This window comes from Lagopus leucura, unplaced genomic scaffold (genome assembly GCF_019238085.1).
Source record: "Lagopus leucura isolate 7727_CA_CO unplaced genomic scaffold, USGS_WTPT01 Super-Scaffold_100002, whole genome shotgun sequence".
NCBI classification, from domain to species: domain Eukaryota; kingdom Metazoa; phylum Chordata; class Aves; order Galliformes; family Phasianidae; genus Lagopus; species Lagopus leucura.
Window position 1 is genome coordinate 59,282,074 of NW_024962263.1, and position 26,462 is coordinate 59,308,535.

Sequence of the window (26,462 nt, forward strand, 5' to 3'; positions counted from 1 at the left end):
AGCATTAAGGTCTTCAGGTGGTCAAAAGCTTCTGCTTTTCACTCCTTTTTCTAAAGTCTGAAGAATGGTCGGACCTTTTCAGGTCATTTTCTAGCCAAGCCTTTACTTTTTGCACACAAATTTAAATCACATTTTGTGGTGAAGCTTTAATCTACTAAAATATAATTTTATATGTGCATAAAAGAAAGACTATTGAGCTTCATCCACACACACAAAAAAGTAAAGCTGCCAATATAAAGCACACATACGAAAAATTAAGCCAATAAAAATATATAATGAAAGACATCTGACACAAGTGTCAGTCTATGCCTGCTTGTTTTGCCAGCTGTCAAACTGTGCTAATATACACTGGTAAAAGGCACACTGACAGCAACACTCCTAGTATTTTAACAAACAATCACAAAATACATGCAGCTGGATGAAAAATATCTGCACTGCTACCAAACTGACTGAACAGGGCTGGTGGTCCTTTAAAAAAAATATATAATAAAATAAATTAATGCTCAATGCTTCTGACTCTCTAACGGAATTCTTTGCAGCACAGATCCCAAATTGTTTCTTCCCCACACAAACCTTTTTGAGAAAGGAACTCTGTGCAATCCCACATGCGATCATTTATATAGTTATTATTAGTTATTATAAGTAAATGCTGTTTCCAGGCAGCCAATGATGTAAGGTTGAAAAGTGCCATCCATTACGTACTTATATTTTTAATTTTTTTAAAATATATGTAATAGGAAAAAAGTCTTCCAAGTAGTTTTGTGCAAGATTGTATCCCTCCCCCCCCCAAAAAAGAATTGTTTCAGTGTTGTGCCAATTTAAAAAGCAAATGTTTTCCTCTATGCAAAACAACGGTTTCAGATACGCTTTGTACCTATGCATATGAAGTTGCAAAAACTGCAATAAAACCTCAGGATGTGGTTCCATTATGGTCCTCCTGCAATCCACTCAAACCAGCAACAAGGAGTTAGAAGGAAGAAAATGGAAACATATTCATGCAGGTTTTGAACTTAACACATTCCCTGATGAAATAACAGAGCAGCAATACCATGAGACAGAAAAGAAAATTGACTAAGGTGATGCTGCATGCTTTAAGATTTTATATAGCCATCATCTCCTGGAAACCAAGGAAGCAGTAGCAATAAGAGTTACTCATAAAGACTGCAGCCTAGTTTCCTGTTAAATATATAATTGTGCTGCAAAAAAAAAAAAAAAAAAAAAACCCAAAAAACAAAAAGCCAAACACATTACTTTTGAATAACCATTCCTTAAAAAGTATGTCTCTATTCTTTTCTTCATTGCAGTCAGGAAGCTAAATCAGGCTTGCATTCATTCACAGAGGAGGCCCACTGTGCCATGTCAATTTTAGCACTGAGGAAGGTGAATGAAGCAAGTTTTCACTACAAAGCAAGTTTATTGATGGTTAGATTATAGTTTTTTTTGTTGCTTTGGTTGTACGTGTTTGTGTGCATTTTCTTCTTCTCCCTTTGTCAAGTATTTAGGAAGTCAAGATCTGGCCACTCTAATACCAACTGCAGTGAGAAAGGCCAGGTGTAAAGTGGCTGAAGCTGCAAGCACTGGTTGGCAGAGGTGCTGCAGCACACACTGGACATGACGGCTCAGACCAGACCAGCTCCGTGAAACACCCCTCAGAGCTCCTAGGGGACAGGCTTCTCCAGGAAAACCTTATAGAAAATAAGTATATTATCAGGGGTCATTTTGCAAGATACACTGAAGCAAAGCCATTCAAATACTGCAATCAGGAATTAACCAAGGCCCAGTTAAAGCTGGTTCGCAGCCATGCTGGAAATTCTCTGGGGCATTTAAGAAGTATTTTCAGGTTTTCTTGAAGTATCGCTGCTCTCACCAGGGGGTTCAGACCCAAGCCACAGGCACCTTCTACCCTGCAGTGTTCTGCCTCTGGTGAACCTGAAGCCCGTCATTAACAGCTTGAGTCCATTATACTTGTGCTTAACACGTTACTACTCAGAGAACTTTTTCCTCAGCTTTTTTATTAAGCAACACCTTAAGTTGACTAAGTACATAAGTCTCACTGCTTTCACTCATCCAGACGGGAACTAGGCACAGAGGAAGAAGTTCTAATAGTGGTTTATGTCTACAATCACTCACTCTAAAAGATATGTTCCAATATATATTATTTCCATCTTTCTCTTGTTCCAGTTAGTTCTGTTATCACCAAGACTATTAAAATGAAGCCTTTCACATGAGTAGTAGCTCCGTGAAATATCTCTCAACCATTCCAAATGCTTTCTGTACAATATCAAATACTGCCAAGACACTTAATCAGATTGATTATCTGAGGCTGAAGCAAACAACTTGCAGTGCTGATAGCCAAAATCATTATGTTAGAAAAAGGGGAAGGACAAATGAAGGCCTGCCCTGCCCCTCTGCCATACAGCACTGTATGCTTTCTGCCTGCCAGTACCTTGAAAATCGACTTATTTAAAAACAGGGAATTTATCACTTATACATATCACAGAGTATCATATCAGTATCTCAGATTGTTGTACCAGTATGGCACAAGTAAACAACTTCTAGAAACAGACTTTAAAACACAAGAAACAGTGCCTTGACATAAAACCTTCTGATTTTTAAGATAGGGCTGTGTTAAGCCTCACAATTCCTCTGCATCAGAAGACATGCAGCCTCCAGCTACCAAGAAGCAGCAGCAAGGCAAGCGAAAAAGGAGCAGGACAACCACACCAGCAGCTTGAGCAACTTGCTGCCTTCACTGACCTACTGTGGTGCCCACCCAACAAGGACCTCCTGATGCTGAATAGGTTTTAGCATACTTTCTGTCACCAGCATCTCCCTGAGCACGGATGCTCACGCAGCCTGTGGGAGCAGTTTCTCTGGGGGTTGAGGAAGGAAGCGGCAAGCACACGCAGCCACACAAACGCACATCAACATGTTTTGTCTCAATCATAATCACATGAGTTTTATTTCCTTCAGACATCAGATTGAAACGAGGAGAGTAAGGAAGGTGCGTAAACATGCAGCTATCATAATCCTCTGTTCTCACACCTTTTTCTCTCTCTCCTTCTCACTTCCACTATGATTTTGGGTCATTCTTCCCTGTTACATCTCACTCATCATCACGGAGAAGCTTAGGAAACATTTTGGTATCCGTGTAATTCCTATAAAAACATCAGGAAGTGTAATCTTCTCAAAGCAGCTGCATTCTGGCTCTTTACCAACCATTTTACAGCAAAGATAATTAGTGACTTGCATACAATTGTAATCAATACCAGTCCAAAATGCTGCTTCCCTTGCCGCTTGCTCTCTGTGCTAACTATGCCAAGATGGTGACAGGCTTACTTAGCATGGTTATTGCTTCCAGTTTCAAATCCTTATAGTTAATTAAGTTTTTTTGGCTCTAGACAATCTATGTTAAAGAGCCAAACAAACCAAAAATACTCTAACCTCATCACTTCACTATTTCTTCTTACTGTAGCCACAATGTGCCAAATACACTCGAGGACGATTCTGTTTATAGTGAATGGCTAACATTTGTTAAGTGCACCTCATATGTTACTTTTGAAATAAATTACACAGCACATCATACATTCCAATAAAAGCTGGCAACCAAACGCGGGTTGTTCTTCTCACATCAAGAGAGGGTTCTGTACTTCAGAGGCAAAAGCCTGTGACAGAAACCATAAGAAAAAAAGAAATACATGTAAGCAGTGTTTCATGAGTGTTAGGCACCTTATTCTACCACCTGGCAAACTGACCTTCTGCTTCTTGTACAAAAATCCACTGCATTTTTGGATGGAAAAGTATCAGAGTTTCATGACTGCTTTTAAAATTTTATATAATATGCACTTACACATGCTGGCATGCACACATACACAGAAATGGAATTCCAAGATTCCCATTCAAATACAAAAAGCAAAGCTAAAAAGATTGTAACAGTGATCAGAATCTCAATAGTCCTTTTGAGAAATCAGCAGGAAATGATAACTAATGAAAAATTCCAAATATTATTAATACAGGAAAATATGTCCAGCTTTGACAACCAATGCAGTCATGGAATAAACACTTCCATCTTCAGTAGCTGCTAAAACAAACACTCTTTTACAGGCTTTGACAGAGAACAGAATTCATTTCCCCCTTACAGCTGCACTGCTTCAAAGTCAGTTAAACATCAATGTGACAGCCTTACTTGCCAGAGCTTAGACATTTACTGTATTATCTTAGCTGGACACGACCAGGAAGCAGAGACTGAAGGCAGAGAGGTAAAGGGGAAAGAGATGAAAATCAATATTGTTTTTCTTAAACACTTTATCAATTATTCACCTAACTCATGGCCAGAGAGTTACTCTTCTTATTCACATATTTTGTATTTAAGACTTTGTTAATACAGAGCACAGGTTTGAAGGCAAAAAGTTCACTACAATAGAGACTATTTACACAGATTGTATTCAGGCACCCAAATTCTCACTCCAGTGTACTTCTACAAATAAAACTTAGACTGAGCTATTACTACCTTATTTCCAACCAGCTATCACCCTACTGATTTCCTCATTAACATCTAGAAGAGACACAGTTTATGCTCTCACTCTTATTTCTGCCTTTGACTTTCCAGTACAATCCCAATCTTCCAAAATGATAGTGGAGCCAAATTTATATTTATTTCACACAAAGCAACAAGCATGTTTGTAAGTATTTAATAGTAATCAAGGACTACTGGTCAGATGTCAAGCTGGCCCTGACAATGAGTACAGAGCACTAAGTATACTGCCTTGAATGAAAAATAGACACCAGATAACTGCAGCAGACATTTACAAAGAGAGGCCCATGGAGTATTTCTGATATTCTGTAGAAAGCTGGCTGGTCCTATGGTGACAGCTCTGCTTGCTTCCAGATGTTTAATTGCAGTTAAGAAAACTCAGAATACATCAATTCATGTACTCATTTCCCACGAAAGCAGTTGTCATGGCCATAGGGGAGAAATTGTGTGATCACAAAGATGTCTTGTGTATTACCTACCAAAATACAACACAAACTACTAGTGGAAAATCTGCCAAGTGACTCGTTCTTTTACGGTACATGATCTCTCAAAACCACCACTCAGAAAAAGCTCTGTATCATATCATGACATTTTTCCATTAGGACTTGGAACATGCTTTTCATTTCCCTACATGTGCTGTAAGCAAGCTTTAAAAAAAAAAAAAAAAAAAAAAAGGTATATTTTCCCTTATTTTTATTGGTATTTTCTGCCTATATACAGAAAAGAAGATGGCTATGAAAGTCTACACCAGCACAGAGAGAGCAGTAGTTAATAAAGGCAAAATGCTACATCACCATCTGCATAAATTATGAGATGAGGTGCTATACTTTTTTCCTTATTTGAACTCTCACTTCAACCAAAGTCAAAATTCTAGAAAAAGCCTGATGATTTGTGGCCCTATAATCTGGCACAACCACTAAGTTTATATTCAGGAAATCTCCAAATCTCAGTGAATAGGAGTTTGAACCACCTTTCACCTTTTACAAGGGTCACATCAGGGTTAAAAGGAAGAAAAACAGAGATGCGCTTCATCTACCAATAATAAAATCACTCTTCTCCACATGTGATAGAGCCCTGATTGGAAGATTTCTCATTGTTTCCACAACCACAATGCTCTAAATTTCATGGCATCCCTACACAGTGCTGTACAGCTTCAGTCTGCAGTGTACTTGAGGTTTCTGTCTGGAACTCATCTCCGCAAACTCCCACACTCCCCTATTAGAGCTGGAGTCCGAAGACAAACTTGAGTTTATATTTCCCCTCTAGGAAAAAGAAGTACAGAAGCAAATGAAACATCCCCTACAAAAGCAAAAGCTCTTTAAAATAAATGAATAAATAAAATAAATTCCCCTCCCTGGAGGTGCTCAAGGCCAGGCTGGATGGGGCTTTGAGCAACCTGGTCTAGTGGGAGGTATCCCTGCCTAGAGCAGGGATTGCAACTACATGATCTTAAAAGTCTCTTCCAACCCAAACCATTCTATGATTCTAAATTCAAATAGTCCCAATAGGCAATTTTCAGGACACACTGCAGACAGAGGCTGTCCATTCAGCTAGACTTGGAAGACAATGTGGCTCATGACTCCGTGTACTGTGTTGTATGAAGTGTTGCTGAACTGTTCAGGGCTTTGGAATTGTGGGTTAGGGTTTTGTTGTTGTTGGGTTTGGGTTGTGTGTGCGTATGTGATGCTATTGCTTACTCCAGCAGTATTATTTTTATTAGCAAATGGGTAACTGCACCCCTCCTATCAAGAGCAGGATACCCAGTTTGAAGCAGCAAACCAGCCCAATTCTAACATGCTACCAAATTGTCAGATGGAAGCTCGTGAGCAAGGCCCAGCTGCTTGTGCTGCAACTAACGCTTCACTGTATACATTTTAATACAGAAGACAGAAGGAGGAGGTTTTGCATTTGAAAACAAGCCCTTAATGGAAGTATAGAGAAATAAATCTGTGTACTTTCTATCTTTATAAACCTTATTGTATTATGTTATTTACATCTCCCTGTCAGTTACTAGAAATTATGGAGAAACGTTCACATCCTAAAGAATTTCCCTCCCCTACATACACATACAAAACTGATGACTACACTGCTTTTTACCCAATATTCCTTCTCAACATCTTACAAGATTTACATTTCCACAACTATTGCCAACTTCAGAAACCTGCCACAACATATTAATTCAAACTGATATAAATCGAACTTTACACGAACCAATACATTTGTATTCTTAAGTAAATTAAGAAAAAAAATCAGAAGCAACACTAAATAAATTCAACCATGCAATTCAAAGCAAACATGCAATTCAACTAGCATAGAGCTGGAATTACTAAAATCAGAAATCTCAGTTGAAATAAAGGCATGCAGTCTGTGACAAAATGGCAGTGGAAAGTTCTGCAGGAGGGGCTGCACACAGCAGTGCTGGAGTTGAGCCCACAGCTCATTCCAAAACTCTTGTCAAAAATGTCTTCTGATATTTCTCAATATATACAATGCACACTGCACAGCTCGTCTCCATTCAATAATCCTGAAGAGACACTAAGTGCAGTTAAAGTGATTTATTCCGCTGAGCTTTTCATTGTATTAATTTATACTCTATGACATCACAAACCATAGATGTTTAAAAATTCAATTTAATTTGTAAGACGGAGAAATATGTAACCTGCTAAAATATGAGTAGGTATGTTATATGGCTTCTAAAGGTGAACTGTGGCTGAAAAAATGAAAGAGCAATATGCACAGAAACTCTAGCATAAATAACATCAAAAAGTGAAATTTCAGAGAGAGTTCATTATTAACTGAAATCCTGCCTTTACTTTCCCCTTAAAATTCAGTTACAAATTAACTTCTAACTATTCCCTTTATGTATGACACAGCACAAAGCATTTGAGTTCTTTACTTCAGTGCTTTGCAAATTAATTGTAAAGGTTCTGGCAGGCTAAACATGACACGCATGAACTTGCAAAATATTCAAGCTGCTTCTTTGTTTGCTTATAAAAAGCAGAACTTCTCCCTCCAATTCCACAGTCATGTGCACACCATTTAATAACAATTTTGTTACAAAAAATAGCAGCAATTCTTCTTGAGGCATAAAAAAGAATCTGAAAAGACAAAACTCGCCCATGCACAAATAATGCTGAAGACAAAACAGACACTAAACCCTAACCCCATCCTAACCTCCCCTTCAGGTAAGTATATTTTCCCCTTATCTCTCAAACACACCAATTTCAATAATACATCTGATGGTAACTACAAAAAAAAAAAAAAAAAAAAAAAAAAAAAATCATTCTAAAAATACAGCTTTTTCCCCTCCAGGTAGTCCTTGGCAATAAGCCCCATTCATATAATCCCTCAGTCATTAGGCGACAATCCTCACTTAAAACAACAAACTCTCCCATGTGGCTCTATTATAAGGCGATAGCCATGGCACCTCTTGTAATTTAAAGACATCCCATTTTCCTTGAGGTCAACCAGACAGCAAATCAAATAATCCCACAGAGGATTCAGAGAAAGCTTGACCCATTACTGAAGTGTTAAATTAGAATTTCAAAGAATAACTCCATTGTCACCACACAGAGATAGTTTTTAATTCTTCTCCTCTGTGAAAAGCACAGCTAAAGCAATGCTTGGTTTTATCTCCTAACACAAGCAGCCAAATATAGTCTTAATTCAAACCAATTTGGGTCATTTAATAAAATGGAAAAAGGCCGTTGCTTGAACAGCAGTTCTTACAACTTCATTAATATATCACAATACGGGTAGACAAAAAGCAGACATTTTATTTATATTTGAGGAAAACAAATGCTTTTATTTTCTATGAACAGTCCACAAACTTCAATATTCTGTATATGGAGAAAATAATGAGAACTGAGTCCATTTTACAGATAAGGAAGAGAAGGGGCTTACAGCTCAGGTGACTTGTTCAGAACACCTCTCACCACCCCGACACTGAAGTAGAAGCTCCTGGCTCCCAAGCACAAACCCAGAGGATAATCCCATTGCTGTAGTTACCCATGTATCATAATTCTCATAGGCAGTCTTAAATTTCCACCACAGAATCCATTCATTCTGGGATGAACTCTGTAAGCCGTCAAATTCTACAGACAGTTCCTGCCACCTCATCCAAATCTGCTGATTAGGAAAGAATTGTCCAAACTATCACTAAGTTCAATTTTCATTGCTGACTCTGGTCTCAAGTTTAAAAACAAACAAACAAACAAACCAACCAACCTGATAGTTCAGCACCATATGAGATTAACAGATGCTTCACACAAAGAGCCACAGAGACCATCATCAGCATGGCATAAAAATTCTTGAAGTTACATGATACTCTAAACAAAGCAACAGGACAGAATGAAGAACTGGTAATACAATCAATACAAATTACAATATAGGAACAAACAAAAGCATTCAATTACTACAATACCTTAAAAAAAAAAATAAATCACGTGTTGCTACTACCCTATTACCAACTTCCTTTTCTTTCAATGGAATAAAATCAGTTAAAAAACAGTGAAAGGTGATATCTTCTGTACACTCAGCTCATACAAATGAAAAAAGTCTTCAATTAACAGAACAAGGTTTTTAACCCAGCATGGGACCCTCTTCCCTGAAGGAAATTCCATATCTCTCTGGGAGATGCCTTCTGAACAGCCCATATTTTTTATTTCTCCATTACTCTAATGCACGATCTAAAAATGCTGATTTTGATCTTTTCAGATTTCCAAGAATTCCTCATGGCAAAATACTTCACACTGGTCTAATCAAAGTATCTGGAAAAAAGATGGCATATGCAGTGACAACTATGGGAAAATCAAATTAGTAACGTATCTTCATAGTCAAATGTATTCATTTAATTAGGAACAGAGATACCACTGCTATAAGGAACAGAGCTGTCCCTAGAGTGGATTTTTCATTTCAGTCTCTACAAAAAAACAAACCCCCAAACAACACAAAACCTAACATATTTCCAAAACTGTTTCAAGTTGCACAAATCCTCAGTTTGCCAGCAAAAATGCCCTTGTTTCAGAAAGTTTACTTCACATCACAGTAGAGTAAGCTATCCTGAAGCATTACAAGCAACCACAAGGGAATTTAATTGCTAGATATATCTGTAAATGTACACCTTGGCTTCCTCTGCAGTACCTTGCCTGGAAAGACAACCTGATAGGTAGCATATAAATAAATTAATAAAAAGAAGTGGCAAAGTGAAGAAACTCCCGTCCTTTATTGCACGGCACGCACAGCAGCTAGGGTACTCACAGCTGACACGAGAAATCCAGCTCTCCAACAAGGTATTCAAGCAGCACTAAGAAGCAGAAATGTTTCAGAGGCAGAGATAGATAGAAGGGAATATCAGCAGCCCAGAGAGGCAGCATCCTCCCACTTGGGCACCCTGCTGTGCAGCAAGAGCACCACGACTCCCTCCTCCATGCTGCTGCATGTTCCAATTGAGGCAGCATATAGAGATGCACCCTACCACCTCTCTCCCCTCAAGACAGGTGTGGCCCTGACCATGCACGTTGGTGTCCATGTGGGCCCAAGACAGCATTCCCCAGCCCGTGAACCACGTCAGGTAATGTAGGCTGTGGCAAGAGACGTGTCCTGCAGGTGTCCAGGGACTGGTGAGGCCAACGGAATAAAGGAAGCAGCACTTGTGGAACGGTAACAGGCACTGGGAAGCAGAGGGACTGACCGACTCATCTCCAGCCTCTCTTACGGCAGTTTCACATGGATCAGTGTCCTGATCCACACATCATCTCCCCTGCCCTGGGGTTTTAACCAAGCAGACAAGTATGTACTACCCAAAGCATTATCACTGTTGTCAGATGATGCCGAACTTTCTGAACTGTCATTACTGGAAATAAATTCACCACCAGCAGACTATTACATTTCTTCTCTTTCTTTCTAATAGTGCCCTAAAACAGGAGCAGAGCACCATATGCTTGGTTCTAGGCTGATATTCAAAAATGAGTTAATACTACACAGGTGTATATACACACAGCATGTCTGATGCTAACCAGCAAAAGCAGAAAATTAACAGAACAAATGACATGTAACAGTTTAGGCTGAAGCACACCTCCTGTAGTGTACAACAGTGGTGGTAACACATTTGGTATATAACAGCAGCAGAACAGCATAAGATATTTTCATATAAGATGATGTATTGCAGGTTGGTTTTTTGTGTAACAGTTTCTTAAAACTTCTGTCAATTTGTATCAAGCATGTCTTAAGTGTTATACAGTAGACTTACATGCATTGATTCCCTAAATATTTCAGAGCTGATCAGATGAGAACTTGAGTTATGACAAGAGTGGGCTCATGAGGAACCCAAGACCAGCATCATAGTCACAGACAAGCACTTTAAACATCAGTATTCACACGTGAAGCTATCATCATACATACTCTGTTCTATCGTAGAATACATTCAGGTAGTTACACACTGCAATTCCAGACAGGGAAGGTTTTTTTGTATGGTCTCCCCAGCTGTTCTAAGCAGTAAAAATAGAGCTAAGCAGGATTTGTGAAGAGAAGCCAAGCGAAAAACCACAACTGAAAACTGAAAGGCCATAAAAATTAACTTAACTGAAATTTCATACATGTTGGCCACCTACATTCAGAGAAATTTATGTTTCAATCCCATTCCAAAATACTACTAACTGTGGCACCACAAAGCAGAGTTTCAAGCTTACACCCTGATCAAAGCAATGCAGCAGACATCTCTCTCATAGCTGTGAAACAGGTGCCTGGAGATTGAAGGACAAAGGAACCCAAAGCAAAATGGAATCCTCAGTTCAATGGGTATGGACAGTTAAAGGTCTACATAATATCAACAAAAGCAGGAGAAAAGCATGCTGAAAGAAAATGAATGGAAACATTTTAACTCAGTATGACACCATTTGCCTCAAGGATGAACTGACTTGAAATACCTACTACAAATGCAACTCTTCTCAGTTCTGATTTAAATGTTCCTAGATCACCTATTGCTGTCATTGGGAAATATACGGAGCTTGGTGTATACTGAACACTGTAGTTTATTGAACTGGGATTACTGAGGAACAAAATACTGATAATGAAAAAGAGGAAGCATCTGGATCATCAGTTGCTAAACACGTATACTAAAATCTGGTGCCTGTGCAGTCAGCTAACCACAAATGGCTGTCTTTTCCGGGGAAGGAAAATATTCAAATACCTTCTTTCTCTGCAGATTGCTAAAATGAGTTGTTTTGTTAGGCTATGTACAGTTGGAGAGATATTTCTAAATCATTTAAGACAGTTAAAGATATTAATAAATGAAATATTACCTGAGACTGCATTTTCAATAACCAAAGTTTGTTTAAACAAAGTTAAAATTTCTTGCCAATTCAGTTAGTATAAAGGTAAATTAGTCAGATGAAAACAAACTGTGCCGCGCTTTATATCAACCAGTTGCAAATTCACTTACTATTCTTGTCACATAAGTCTTCAGAGTTAACATCCCAGCATTGTGGCATGATAAAAATTCAACCACTTTAACGTACAGAAATATCTATGATCCTCAAATTATTGTACTATAATGCTGTCAAATAAACAGACTACTGGAATTCAATATTCAGAAAGCCAAGGCAAAATCTACCATCCTTAAACTGAAATACCAGTGTCATTTTCAAGCCCTGTATTTAATTAATACTATTTACTGTCAAGAGCTGAGCTGGGTAAATATTTCATTCTTCCCAATGCAGGGGTTAAACGCAGGCCCAGAGGAAAATTTGTCCGAATAAATGCATCTCATCTTCTTTGATGATACAAGTGCTCAGTTGTCCTGTTCTTGACCCCTCTAGAATTCCCAGGCTCCAATACTGGTAGTAGAATGTCATCAATCCATATTTAAAATACATATTGATTTTCCACAGACAATAATGACAGCTATTTCTTCTGAAAATGCATATATACTATACCTTTGGAGATATAAAAAGGTTCCTATCAAGTTAAGAAATGAAAAAAATCTTTCCAAAGCCCATCACTAAGTCAAGACCAATATTTAAGAAGTGAATGAAATCAAGTTAGCTATCTCATTTCCTAAATATTTTTTTATATATATCTCACTAAAACTGAAGTGTTAGAAATAATCTTCCTGGATATTGCTACAAAAGACAAATTTCAATCAATTGAACGATAGTGTTTTCAACAGGACTTGATAAATGGGGTTTGATTCTATCAGTTCAGTAAGAATTTCATTGACAGAGCACTCCATTTAAATCCATTCAAGGTAATTAATGAGTTTTACATATTTAAGGAAAGTTTACCTCAGACTTCAAATGAAATTGAATGTTGTGGCCTCAAAATACTGAAGTACTTGAAATCTGCTTTCACTGTTAACAAATCTAGTTCTACTAGTAGTAAGGATGATGAGATTTCTCTGAATTCTCCATTTTCATTAATTTTAAAGGCAAAGCAACATACTGCATTTGTGCAAATTTCACCTCTTCCATACAATAAAAACGAAAGATTTCCATAATCACCATTCCCAACTTGAAAAAGAAAAAAGATCTCACAAATCTGAATAGATGCTCATTTCTCACTGCACCACCCACACACAGTGTTCACTCTCAGATTAGGAGTACAATTTTGACCCTGACTGGATTAAATTCACTATAATCAAGAATCTATTTTAATAGGCACCTTTATAGCCAATCCACATCAACTAATATCGCTACAGGAGTGACTGAAAACAGAAAATCCAATCGTATTTCAGGCAGAACAGAACCACTCGGTATTGAGGTCTCAGAACGTGACCGCATTCTCTTTATTTAGCACAAACCAATTCAAACCAGGCTAAAAATCGTTCACAAATTCTGCTTCAAATGAGAAGATGTGAGTCAGTAAAGATTATCCGTTCCCATGATCAATAACTATTTTATTTCAGTTTTTTTTTCCTGAAATACTGCTCCTCTGGGAGTCAAGGTGCTGTGAATTTACACCTGAGTTCTTGGTGGGCTCCATCCCAGCACGGCTTTGAATTCTGACAGAAGGGAGCTCTCTCCCTCCCTCATTTATATTTCATACTTGGAACCTATTGTAATCTTTTCTTCCCCACATCTTCAAATTAATAGTAAAGACTCATAAAACTTGTTTCAGTGTAAGGTACTCCTATATTTTCAGTATCATGATTCACTTTCTGACAGCGCTCCTTTCACACATACAAGTATTTGGAGGACTCCATCTTAAGTGAGACATCTGTCAGAATTTTCTTTATCTACAACTGCTGTGAGAAACAATAAGGAGTGCTATAACTCATAACAAACAGACACAAGTATCTTCTATGTATCACACTTGACACTAACTACAACACAAATGCCAATGAAGCCACTACAAAGTTGGATTGAAACAGAGCGTCATTGAAAGTGACAGAAAACTGAGATTCCTGTAATCTACATTCTCTTCTTTTCCCTGAGAAACATTCCCTGCAAAAGAAACCTTTTAATACAAAAAGAAAATGAGAGAGAAGATACTTTCTGATTGGAAATTTTTAGACTGGAATGTCAAGTTCACACTTTTATCTGTTTGGCTGGTTTGCAAGTCTGCCCTTCTTGCCATCTCTAACTGCATGTCTTCTTGGTAGCACCCAGCAGCTACCCTGCATTACCCTAGCCACCACACACACTGGTGTGTGGTCACAAATTCCAGCATTCACATTACTTCCATGTGTTTCTTCACGTATGCTCTAAAGCCATTTATCATGTCCAACTTTCAAACCTTTATGCACTGTATCACATTCAAAATAGATCCAATCAGCACTAAGAATTTCACCTGGTGAAAAGCTCACAGCAGCTGCAGAGTGAACACAAGTTCAGCCACACTCATGGTACAGCATGATGATGCCCAGTGAAACGCAGCACCTATTCCACAGGCAGCTCCCATTAAGAAGCCAAGGCCAGGACTTAGGAGATTCCAGCTGGTATATCCTTCCTAACTTCACATACTAATTAACATAAATTCATTTCTAATTGATACTGTTCTATAGAGGGAGAGCATCTGAATAAGTCAAACAATAGGACTTCAGAATTCGATGATATCAATTCCAAGACTTCAAAGGAACCAAAATTTGAAACTGCTCCATGTTTCATGCAGCTCTCTTTCACTGAACTATCATGGGCACACATGGATAAGCATTCCATTTAGAGCATCAGGATATTCTTTGGGAAAACGGCCTCTCTGCTTCCAGGCAGAGGCAGATTCCTTGCCTTTTGAATCATTTCACAACATCCATTTTTATGTTTCTCCTTCAGTGTTATCAATTTACACGTTATATACCACATTTTACCTTTTAGTTGCTCGTATTAAAACTTGTGAACTTTTCAAGAACAGCAACCATGTTTTAGTCAGTATCTGTAGAGGTACCAGATTACTTTCTGGCACTATAACAACAAAAATTCAGAAGTTTGGTGCAGAATTTAGCCGCACTAAACAAAAGAAAGGTTGCTTTTTTGGTGTTTTTCTTTTCCCCCACTCAGATTAATTACGAAAAAAAAAGGTAATTATATGCAATTGCTTTTTATGTATTTACCTTTCTCAGTTTTAACCTAACATATTCCTTGTTTAATAGAAAATTATAATCAAGATGTCTGAAATGAAAACAAACACGCTATCAATTTGACAACAAAATTTCATGTTCTCTTTGGGGGAATTTTGGCAATGGCATTTTTCTTTCTTCATTAGTCATACCCAACTCATTTTATTACGAGTCTTTTATTCCCTCGAAGAAAAAGCAGATATTTTGAGATTAATATTCTTTTCTTAAACAATTAATTTAAATGATCACAAATACAGCTTATTAACGAGAAAACCTGCATGCACACATTATGAACATGATGCAGCTCAGCGAAGTACTTTAAACAAATAATACCGTGTAAGCAGTAAGTGTACATAAGCAAGCAATAAACAACATCTACGTGGCACAGCACTTTCAAGTTAATTTGTTGTACAAACAAACTATTCAACCAATATTACAAAGTTTATTGAATGCAATGAACTGCAAATCTTTGTTATCAGAACAGCCACCAAAAAAAGGCAGAAAAACAGAAGCTCAGAAAAGCATCTTAAACCTGTTTTCATTCACTGATGTTAGAAAATTGAGTAAGTTTAAAGAAAAGAGTTGCTAGCTTGTAAAAAAAAAAACAAAAAACCAAACAGTCGCTCAATGTAATTAACAAAGGAGGAAATTATACTTGAGGTAGGCATACATAATTATAATCCATAAATGGCCAGCATTGTACAAACAGCTATGCCCCAAAACAACTAAAGCCCTTCTTAGCTGGCTCATTCCCCGCCTCTATATTTAGTGTGCAAGCCTCAAAAATACATATTTCCGACCTTAATAAGTCACTCTATGTGTTAAAAGACAACATTTATTCATGAGTACCCTGAAAAGGTTCTCACATAAAATCTCAAACGCTTATTTGTAAAAGGTTTATACCAAGTAAGTACACTGATATATTAAACATGCCTAAAATAAAGATACAGCAGTTATATTTTACTTTCTTTCACTATTCTACCAAACTATTATTAGTATGCATTTAAACAATCTGCAGTGGTCCCTTCTCCTAATTCTCAATGGCATTATCCCTTCTCCTGAGCAGTGCTGAACAGGAACAGCACTGCCTGATGTAGCCATCAGACAGTAATTTTTGAGCAACAAGCAGTTTAAGTCATCAAGTGTCATTATACTTATTTCAACCCTCAATTTAAGTAATTTATTAGTGCAGATAGTTGGATGGAAAAGCCTGTATTACTTCATACTCAACCTTCACCATAAGACAGACCATAATCAGCACATTTGAAAAACATCAGTTCCTTGGTTAAAGGATCAAGTATCAAACAAACTTCAAGGGAAGGAAGATCACATTGATCTCCTTCAGCCCTTCTCAGCAGAGTCCCATTTCTGGTCTTGGCACAAAAGCAAGGTCCCTGCTTCCATAACCAATTTGGGTGCTACTGTTTCCAAGTCTCTAAGGTGTACATATTTCTACTGACTGCAACACCACATTTACACATTCTACCACACAGTGGAACACATTTGTTCCATCGTATCCACACAATCAGTTTAAGATATCTCACATCAAATTTCTTGGTGAAGGAGGTAGAACAAAAGCAGTCCAACAAAACACAATAACAGTCAACTCACCGAGACTCAGCGAGGCAGGCAAGGAGTTTCAGAGTCTGTGAGTATGGGGGGCCCCAGCACTCAGACACATCTCAAGTGTGCTGTGAACAAAATTGAGAAAAAAAAGAATTAGCCTTTTTCTAGAGGTAGGCATAGAAGAAATGAAAATATGACAATTTTAAGTGTAACATAACAAGGGAAACATTATACACTTTGCAGAGTGTTAACTGTTTTCCCAGACACAACAATAATCTCCTTCCAGTTGCATAATCACTGTAGGCACACAACTTCCTCTTTACCTGCTGCCTCCTGCAAATCTGCAGAGATAGCAACTACGATGTTTGAACTAATTTACACAAAGTACAGTCCTCATTTTCAGAAAAGAATCTGTGGTAACTCTCTGTGAAAGTGGTTGGTTCCTTTTTTTGGTTGACTTTATAATCAAATCTTTAAAAAGGAGAAACTGGTGTTTTTATAAAATGTCTCTCAACTGTCACTAAAAATTGTATGTATAGAACCACATTCCTTGAATCTTCACTTAGAGGGCAACTGTCCTCAGCAATGAGCATCAGCGGAAAAATTAACACAATAATAAAGTAATAGTATTATAATGACTTAAAAAAAAACAACAACAACAAATACCTAATGTCTTCATTAGCACAGAACTTAGGATTTCAGAATAGCAGAGGGCACACATCACTAACCAATGTATACTGATTCAGGGAAGAGGAACAGGAGAGTAATACTAGCATGGCACTATCCACAAAAAATACTACACTAGGACTTTTTTTTTTTTTTTTTTTTTTTTTTAGATCAAACAGTACTTTATGTAAAATGTATCCAAGCAGGCTACCAAAGAGTTTTCTAATTCGTCATTCTGACTAACAGAAGAGTAGAACATGAAGAGCCGTAAGTTATCAACAACAACAACATAAAGCACTAATTATGCCTCAAGAAAAATGGATTTTTAAAATGATGTTATTTCTGTCAATTCTTCCACCTCACATAAACCTTCTTCAAATAAACTTGGCCTGAATTCTTCTAGTTAGACAAAATACCACTGCAAGCTGCCAAAGGGCCCACTAACAAAAAAGTATTCTTACATAAAATATATACACAGGAGATCTGAAAACAAACATTATCCCCTCAGGAATGCCTAAGTGTACGAGGCCCACAAATCACAAATATGGTGCTTTGGAGCTTGCTCGCATTCATGGAAAACATGATCTTGTCTTAAAATAAAATTCTCAGTAGAACACCAGATCATGTGGCAATTTCACAGGGATTACAATTTCTGTCAGACACCTGTAGCACAGAAAGAGGCAGCAAGGAGAAGCCACTGCCCAATTAGCAGATGAGATGGCTGGGTGCTGAGTGCCCTTCATGCCAAAGGCAGAGGATGAGAGCTGCAGCCCCAGACATCCATGGTGGGGAGGCCCTTTTCCATAGGATAGCAACGACAACAAGAGCTTGGATACACAAAAGTGTTTTCCACTCATCTCCCAAGTCCCAGGGCCAAATCCTCTTCCTCGTGCCTGCCTTTCAGTCGGTCAGCAAAGGAGGATGGGCACTACTCTCGTACCATTTCATCTCTCAACAACCAGCACAGCCGGTGTTTTGCTATTGCTAACATATTTTAGGTCCTCCCCTCCTGATCTATGTGGCCTTCCAGTATCACTGCTCAAAAAGTCTGCACCGAGCTAATGTGATTCCCAACGGCTAGTTAATAGAACGTAGGGCAGCAACAACAAAAACTCTTCAGAACTTGTCATTTCCACTTGCTCTAATAAGTAAAACTTTCTAAAAAACAGCAATAACCGGGCTGTCTGAATGCCAAGACACTGTATGACAGTTTCATACAGAAATACTATCTTCAGAACGCTACTAACAAGATTTTTCTTTCTAAGCCTCAAATTGTACCACAACTAGCGACAAGCCGGATGTACCCAAACACATATCATTCAGCGTACTCCAGATTTATTCTTTTCATTAAATTACACCACCTCTGAAGAAAGCGACAAATACTGGGCACTGACATCACCTATTAGTCCTTGCTTTCCTTTTCAGGCCCTTTTCTGAAGTACAAAGGAAAAGCAACACTGTAGGAAACTGCACCACTAGCACCTATTCCCATGCTAATCATTCCCACAAGAATCACAAGGTCCTTAGGGTGCCTCTGGAAACTCAACAGAAAGCACCCTTGCATAAAGCCAGCTTTCACAGTGATATAGTACTGTTAATGGTGGTGCTCAAAGGCCTGTATGCAGGCCTCAAACAAAGGTATACATGAGGAAATGGTCCCTGCATCGCTTTAGCTATGACACAAAAATGAAATATATCACAGTTACTATTCTTCACACTCGTCATTTTCCAATACCACCATTCAATCAATTTTTCATTCTCCAAAGTGGAAAAAAAGAATCTTTTAAAGGCAAGGTTCAAGGCTAGGTGCAATTGATAAGGCCCAAAACAATGCAACATCTGACCTCAGGCCACTTGACATCTTCATTTTCTGTTCCTTCACAGTAATTTCTTTCTTTCAAAGGGCAAAGAGATATCTGTATTCTAGCTACCTATGCCAGTGTCAAAGCTGTGTTACCTCCTTGCCTCAGAAAAACTACAAGTTGCAAACAAAACAAACAACACTGTCCTGACAAACTACAGCATACCAAAGAAGAGAAGAGTGAAGGACAACTTTCAGACATATGTAAGAAAGACATTTACTTAGTGCATGTAAGCTTAGCAGATGTATTTTCTGACCATCTACACACAGTATAAGAGAGAGAGAATCTGAAGAACATGAAGACAAGTCGTCTTCTTACAGTACAGTTAAGATTAATCTCATACACAACTGCAGCAAGAAAACAATTGAAGGTCTCACTTGAAACACAGTATCTTTGTATCAAAGCAAGCCATGACTTCCCCTCCCCAAAAAAGAGCAGAACAGTCAGAAGTACATTTGTAACACAACTGCCAACACAAGTTGGTTAAAAAAAAAGAAAAGTAGTTAAAAGTAGTTAAAAAAAAAAAAAAAGCTTTAACCTAGGTCATTAAAGCTACACTTGAGAGCATCAACAGGTTGGCTTAAAAAAAAAAAAAACAGCAATGAAAGATAAAGGCAATAAGTGTTCTAGCTCTACTGAAACAAAGCAGCATACTTTCGCTTGTAAATTTCAATTATAGGGAAAAAAGACAAAAATACTCAAAACATGCAGACTTGGATTTGCAGAGCTCTTCTTGAAGCAGCAGTTGTAATCTGCTAAAATAAATAATATATTAATCTGTATAACCTCACTCTTCCTCCTCAAAGAAACTATTTTAGGAAATTGATAGGAAAGGAGGATGACACAGCTCGTATCTCTGAAGACCAAGGTACAAATCCGTGTAAGAGTAGCAAGTGAAATTAGTTGAAATAATCACATTTATTTTTGAGAATAAGAAATGTGGCTGGTCCACACCCCCTGACATTACTTCAGGGACAGAAAAGCTGGCAAACTCAAAGTCTGGTGGAAGAAATCTGAAAGAAAGTTATCTGCACTGTATATCAGGTAATACCTGAACTCTCACTTGCAAAAGGAATGAAAAGCTTATGACCTTGATTTATTTTTCTAAATTTGATTCTGCCATGGAGGCATATGATGTATTTGTGAGTCCATAAAAACAGCTGTAATAAGTGTCAGGATATACTATCAAATTTATTCATAGGCAGAATTTCCTCCTTCCTCACAAAAGTTTCCTTTCAAAATGCACTTCAATACTTCCTCCATAATCTGTGAGGTACAAATAAGTGACGTACTGCATTGTTTTTAATTGCAGCAATTTTCTTCAGAATCCCTGTGTAGGACTCATTAGAGATCAATACTAATGGCAATGAAAAACTGTATTTGTTCACATACAGATGAATTACTATGGAATCTTACACCATCTGTGAAGTAATTCTGACCTAGGAAGTAAAACGTACTTCACTTTCCACGCCCATTCTTCAATCCCAGTCTTTTCCAGGAGGCAGCCAATAAAGCAGCCAATTGTGATATGCCCACTATAAATCCTACCAAAGAGCAACAATATGTCTTACGTAGCTCACTAAAAAAGCATCAAAACAGCACCGCTCAGTCATCGCTACATCAGATATATGATCTCAGTACACCCCAGGATCCCCCCACATAAGTTCATGTGATTTGCATTACCCAAGAATTACAGATAAAGCAACACATTCAGTATGCATCTTTAATTTGTCACCTATATCCCCTGCCATTTCATTAGTACATGAACAGTTTCCATAAAGTTTACTACTTCAGCAAAATACATCAACCTTTCCAAGTAGCAAGTAACTTCTCCAACAAAGAAAAACAACACAAAAACCATAATTGGGATTTGCACAGACATCTTGGCACCTTACCTGCAAAAATCAAGTGCATTTTACAAAAAGGCTCCTGAAAAAAATCTAATCAGAGCATGCTCACAGAAAGAGTGAGATTTACTATCAGTTATAACTGCTAAAAATGACAGCAAAGAAAGAATAATATCTGCCAGTAACTGTATTAATGGGAGATTGTTATGGAAGCCATTTAAGGAAATGCATGGCTTGGAATGGTATAATGATGCAGCTGCAGAAGGAAAAAAAAAAGTGTGCAATGTTAATGTGTTGTTGTACAGCTTTAGACATTTAAATTAATGAACTAACTTCAAAAAGCCAACCACCTCGGTGACCATACACTTTCCATAGGAATTGAACCTATATGATTTCCTTAAAACTAAGCAAATTTCTATTACACTTAACTTGAATAACATCTTATTTCCATGAAACAAGATTGAAAAATCATAAACAATAGCAAAATGTAATGCAGTGAATCCACCACATTCAACATCTATTTTCTTGAACTATTCATCAATTCAAAGTAATTTTATAAAAGCAGCAGAAATATTCTAAAAGCTCAGGAGAGGAAACATTGTTCTAGGTAATAAGCAAATGCAGGACTGAGCAGCAGAAAATTAATTTCCTCCACTCAGCTTTTTTTTTTTCCATCAGGTAAATTCATGCTAATGCTATTTCTAAGTACTTACATCACAATACTGACAAAACAGTTCGGGCTTTCTGTTGGTTTAAGTCCTGATTTAAAAATACATCATGATGATTTTCTCTTTTGTTTTTGTTTTAAACGTTGCACCCTACATTGATTCAACTACACAAGCTGTCACTTCCCACGTCGCATTCCTACCTGGTATATCTTAAGAAGGCTAAAGATACTGAATCATTAAAACAGGGAGTGTTTGCATAATGCAAATACTGCTGACAAACTACTAACCTCAAAGTGGTAAGCTGTTTTAGTAGCACGTAACCACTGATGTCATAATATAAATTACTCTTACTACTCCAAGTTACCATTTCAGCGACATGCATTGCTGCTCAAAATGTTATGCCAACACACAGCAGGAATCCTCGCAACTGCATATTTTGCCTGAAATCTTAAAATATTATCAAAATACTATCTTTATCAAAATACCATCTATAATAAATAAGTGAAGCGTACGTTATCTAAGCTCGATTAACCTGACGGCTAAAAGTCGAAGAACACTTCTGTGAGGCTTAAATCCCCCAGAGAAGAGAGGCTCAGATCCTGTCTGCCAGCACACAATGGAATCACAGCTGACGATGCACATCTTTTTCTGGATGTCTCCATATGCTCAGGAGGGTTCTCCCCCCCTCCGTCCCTCCCTGTTTCCCTCTCCGCCCCCCTTGCTCCCAGCATCGCATTGAGAGATTTGTCATTATCTGCCACCAGGAGCATGAGAATGTTTTAACAACTAACACAAATAAAGTGGTGCACTGAACTTCACCTTATTTAAAAATAAAAACAGGGGCTCCTGCCAGAGTAGCCATCTGTAACTACATGATCTGAGAGCAGCAAATGAGCGCTGAATGGATGCTGCCATATACCCTTCTACAAAGTAAATATCAGCGTTCCAGTTTCTAGCTCAAAAAGCTAAGTCACACAGAAGGGCACATACTCTGTAACAGCACACCCAACCTTTGACCTCAGCAGCCAAATGCAGAAATAAATGTAAACCAAGCATTTTGACATTGGTAAGAATACTACAGAAATGCGTGGGATTCGTTAAATACTTCATATGCACTTGGAAATGGTTTGCATTGTTTAGAGAAGCCAACCATGGCAAGTGTGCAAAAATGAGCATGACAGAGACAGCACTGGCTCAGCACTGCCTTCCTTCAGCGCACAGCCTATTAGTGCTGAGCAGACAAAGAGAGTTACATTTGTACTTGAATTTGGCACCAGCCTTTCGTTCAGCCTTTTCTCCTAAACGAACTGACAGTATCCTCAAGGCTTACATCTCACAAGCCTCAGCAGTTTCCAGAATCTCAATCCGGGTGGTGCTAACAAAACTCAGCTCAGCACCGAACCCCAGATTTTGCCCATGAGACAGTGACATCAGCAACAAAGAAAAGGACCACGAGACAGTGGGCATTGTCACTGCAGCTGTCTTTCCCGAGGACTTTATTCTTCCTGCCGAAAGCCCTCGCACTGCAGATGGACTGGGTAGGAGCTGCCTTCAGCCACGGAGCAGTGCTGCACAGCACACGTCCATACTGGGAGAGAGCCCTGCACTGAACAAGCTGCACCTTCAGGATTATAAAAACATAAATATTCTCAAGTAACTAACCTTTATTGCTCCAATTTAATACAATACACTACATTATATGCAAACGCATCCTCAGTGTTTGTGGTTGGTTTGTTTTTTTTTTTCCCTCCCCTATAGGGAAATGTAGCTGTGCTTTAAAAACTTAAATACAACTGTCTTATTGCAACAGTATCATTCTTGATAGGAATAAAGTATTCCTCACTGAGATGTATTGGGTTTCACGGAGCACTGACACCACCAGGACACACAAAGAAGAACAGGGCAGATGCTCACACCCTACTTTGCAGCACACAGCATCTTCAGAAGCTGCAGTATGAAGTATACTTGCCTATGAAGTAACAGTGCAATGTGTGGGCCTTTTTGCCAGTAAAGGCCTCGAGCTTGAGAAAATACAAAGTTGAGAAAACTTCAGTTTTTAAGCAAAATAAAAGAACCTGCTGACTGGAAAACTGACACAACGACAGTACCTTCACCAGGACTTTATTGTGCAATGCTCACCAAAATGAGATACAAACATATGAAAAATTATCTGATCCCCCAAATATTTGTCTGGCATTTACGATTAACCTTTCTTTCTAAAGCTGTTCCTAGTATTTCTGAGGGCCAATGCCATGACAGCATTGCTCAGGGTGCCGGATCCCAGGGCTGGCTGCGAACACCGAGCTCACCGTGGCACTTGTCGTGGACTTGGAGAGTAACCACGGGTGTACAGTTACGCATTGCTTTATCTCCGTGACACAGCGCAGCTGACTGCTGTGCTCAGTTCCAACACAGCCCTCGAGTAGCTGTATTCCAAGTGACAAAACCAGGAGCACCCATGCATGCCTGCAGATGTACACATGTGCAGATTTGCACGGGCTTTGTGTACCCCACGTGTGATACCACCACTGATATAAACAAGAAATAGTCCTGAAAACTCTGTAAGAGGTTGGTACTGACACAGTTCCTATTCACAGGAGTCCTTAAGCTGTCGGGAAGCAAAGCAGTGCTGCTCTGCAGATAATGGTTTGGGCTGAGCACTCTTCAGGACCGTGCAATGCCTCAGCAGCTCTCCATGCCCCACAGCTGCTCAAGGCTCCCACAGAACAGGGCCCAGTGCCGCTGTAGGGCTGCGAGGAGAAGTGAACAGGAGAGGAGTGGCTTTGTAATTTGGTCCATGCAAACTCAAAAGGCTGAAAGTTAATGAACGCTATCAGCCACTGTGGCAGCAAATTCTGGAAATAAGAGGATGATCAGCATTAAACCGTTCACCTATCTTCAGTAGCAACAGAGCCGTGCTGGAACTGCCAACACAATGCGCTGAGCTCAAACTCTTCTTCAACACCACAGAAATATTACCGGGTCACTTACACAGGCCATTCACCTGCTTCCTAAAAACCAGGCACGCAGCAGCAGTTACTGCCGAAGGAGCAAAGCCGTCCTCCTCCCACCAGGGCACCGCTTCCTGGCTCAACGACCGCCGCGGGACAGCCCGCCTCAGCCCCGGCCCCGGCCCGCATGACGGCACCGCCACCGCTCCCGCAGCTCCCGCGCCGCGCCGTGCCGGCCTCCCGCACGCAGCCCGCACGGTCCCACCCGCAGCGCCCAGGCCCGACAGCGCCGCGCCCCACGGCCTGGGACGAGCACGGCGGCGGGGTCCCCGCGGCGCGCACACGGCGGGGCGGGGCGGGGGGGAAGCGGCGGGCACCTCCCCTCCCCCGCCCCCCTCGCGCGTTCAACCCTCCCCCCCGCTCCGCAGCGACACCGGAGCGAAAGGCACCCGCCCAGGGACCCCGGCCCCGCGCCCACCGCCGGCTGCCACAACCCCTTCTTCCTCCTCCTCCTCCCCGTCCTCCTCCTCCTCCTCCCCCGCCACTCCCCACCCCGCGCACACCCGCAGCCACAAGGCACTGCGGCGGCCGGGCCCCCACCCCTCCCCTCCTCGGGCGGATCGCGGGGAGGCGGCGGCGGCGGCGGGGCGCCCCGGGCTGCGCAGCGCCGTGCGGCCGCGGCCTGAACGCGGGGCCCCACCGCCCCACCGCCCGCCCCCGTGGTTCGGCCCGGCGCGCGCACGCAGGCGCAGCCCCCGCGCAGAAAGTTACAGAAGTTGCCCGCGGTGCCCCCGCCTTCCCCGCGGAACGGAGCGGGGCGGCCGCGGCACTGCGCCGGTGTCACACGGGGAAGCGGCGAGCACCGCCCTGCTCCCGGATCGCCCCTTTTGTCGGCGGGCGCGGAGCCTCCCGCAAGTTTCCCAACCATCCCCTCTCCGCAGTTGTGCCCCGTCCTCCCCCGGCGGCTCCGACCCCCCCGGCCCGGCAGCGGCGGGGCCGTCCCGGGGAAGTCCGCCCGCAGCCCGAGCGCGGTGCCCGGCGAGGGGCGGCCCCCGTGCCGCCCGGCTTCGCTTCACCCCCCCCTCCCTTCTTTCCCCGTTTCCTCCCCCCGGCCGGGCGCGGGGGAAGCCGCCCCGGCGCGGCCGCCCTGCCGCACGCCAACGCCGCCGCTCTCCGCACCGCACCGCTCCGCTCCCGGCGGGCAGGGGCCGGGGCACACCCCCCGCCGCGGCGGGGCCGAGGGGGCGCGCGGGAGCCGTTACCGGGGTCAGTGTCGCCTCCCGCCGCGGCCGCCGCCGGCGCTGACCTTCGCTTTGTAAGATGAAGCTGAAGCTGGGGCTGCGGCCGCCATGTTCCCGTTTTAATAACTGCCTGCTTGTTTATTTCAATGGAGACCCTCCCACCGCTCGCCCTCCTCCTCCTCCTCCTCCCCTTCTGCCCGGAGGAGGGCCGGGCGGCGGGAGGCGGGGGGAGGCACAAGGCACACCCTCTGCCCCCGGGCACGGCGGCGGCTGCGGCCGGGCCCCACGCTGGGGGCCGAGCCGGTGCTCCCGCGGCGCTGCCCCGCTCGGCGCCCGCGGACAATGGCAGCCGTCCGCGCTCCGGCGGGGGAAGGAGGGGAGAGGAAAGGGGGGATAAAAAGTCCTTCGTCCTCAGCGGGACAGACTTTAAGCGCGGCTCCTTGCTGCCCCAGGGCGAGTGTCAGTGGCCCACGTTCACCCAAGCGCGAGGACAGCCTTACCGCCTCCCTTTGCCCCTTGGAAAAGAAAAAAGAGGAAAAAAAAAAAAAAAAAGAAAGAAAGAAAACGCGTGACACCGC

General features: G+C 41.0%; 1 protein-coding gene across 4 annotated transcripts in view; it reads right to left on the reverse strand.

Moving 5' to 3' along the window:
- Positions 1–26,029, reverse strand: part of NCOA2 (nuclear receptor coactivator 2) — a 188,481-nt gene extending 162,452 nt beyond the window's left edge. For 2 of the 4 annotated variants that reach the window (XM_042869026.1, XM_042869025.1), the window contains exons 1-2: positions 25,906–26,014; positions 16,695–16,774 (exon numbers count right to left, since the gene is read on the reverse strand). The gene's annotated coding sequence lies outside the window, so the exon portion shown is untranslated. Of the gene's footprint in view, positions 1–16,694; positions 16,775–24,683; positions 24,768–25,905 lie in introns of those variants that run through there. The other 2 variants (XM_042869028.1, XM_042869029.1) reach the window with 2 other exon arrangements.
- Between the last annotated feature and the right edge of the window lie 433 nt (positions 26,030–26,462).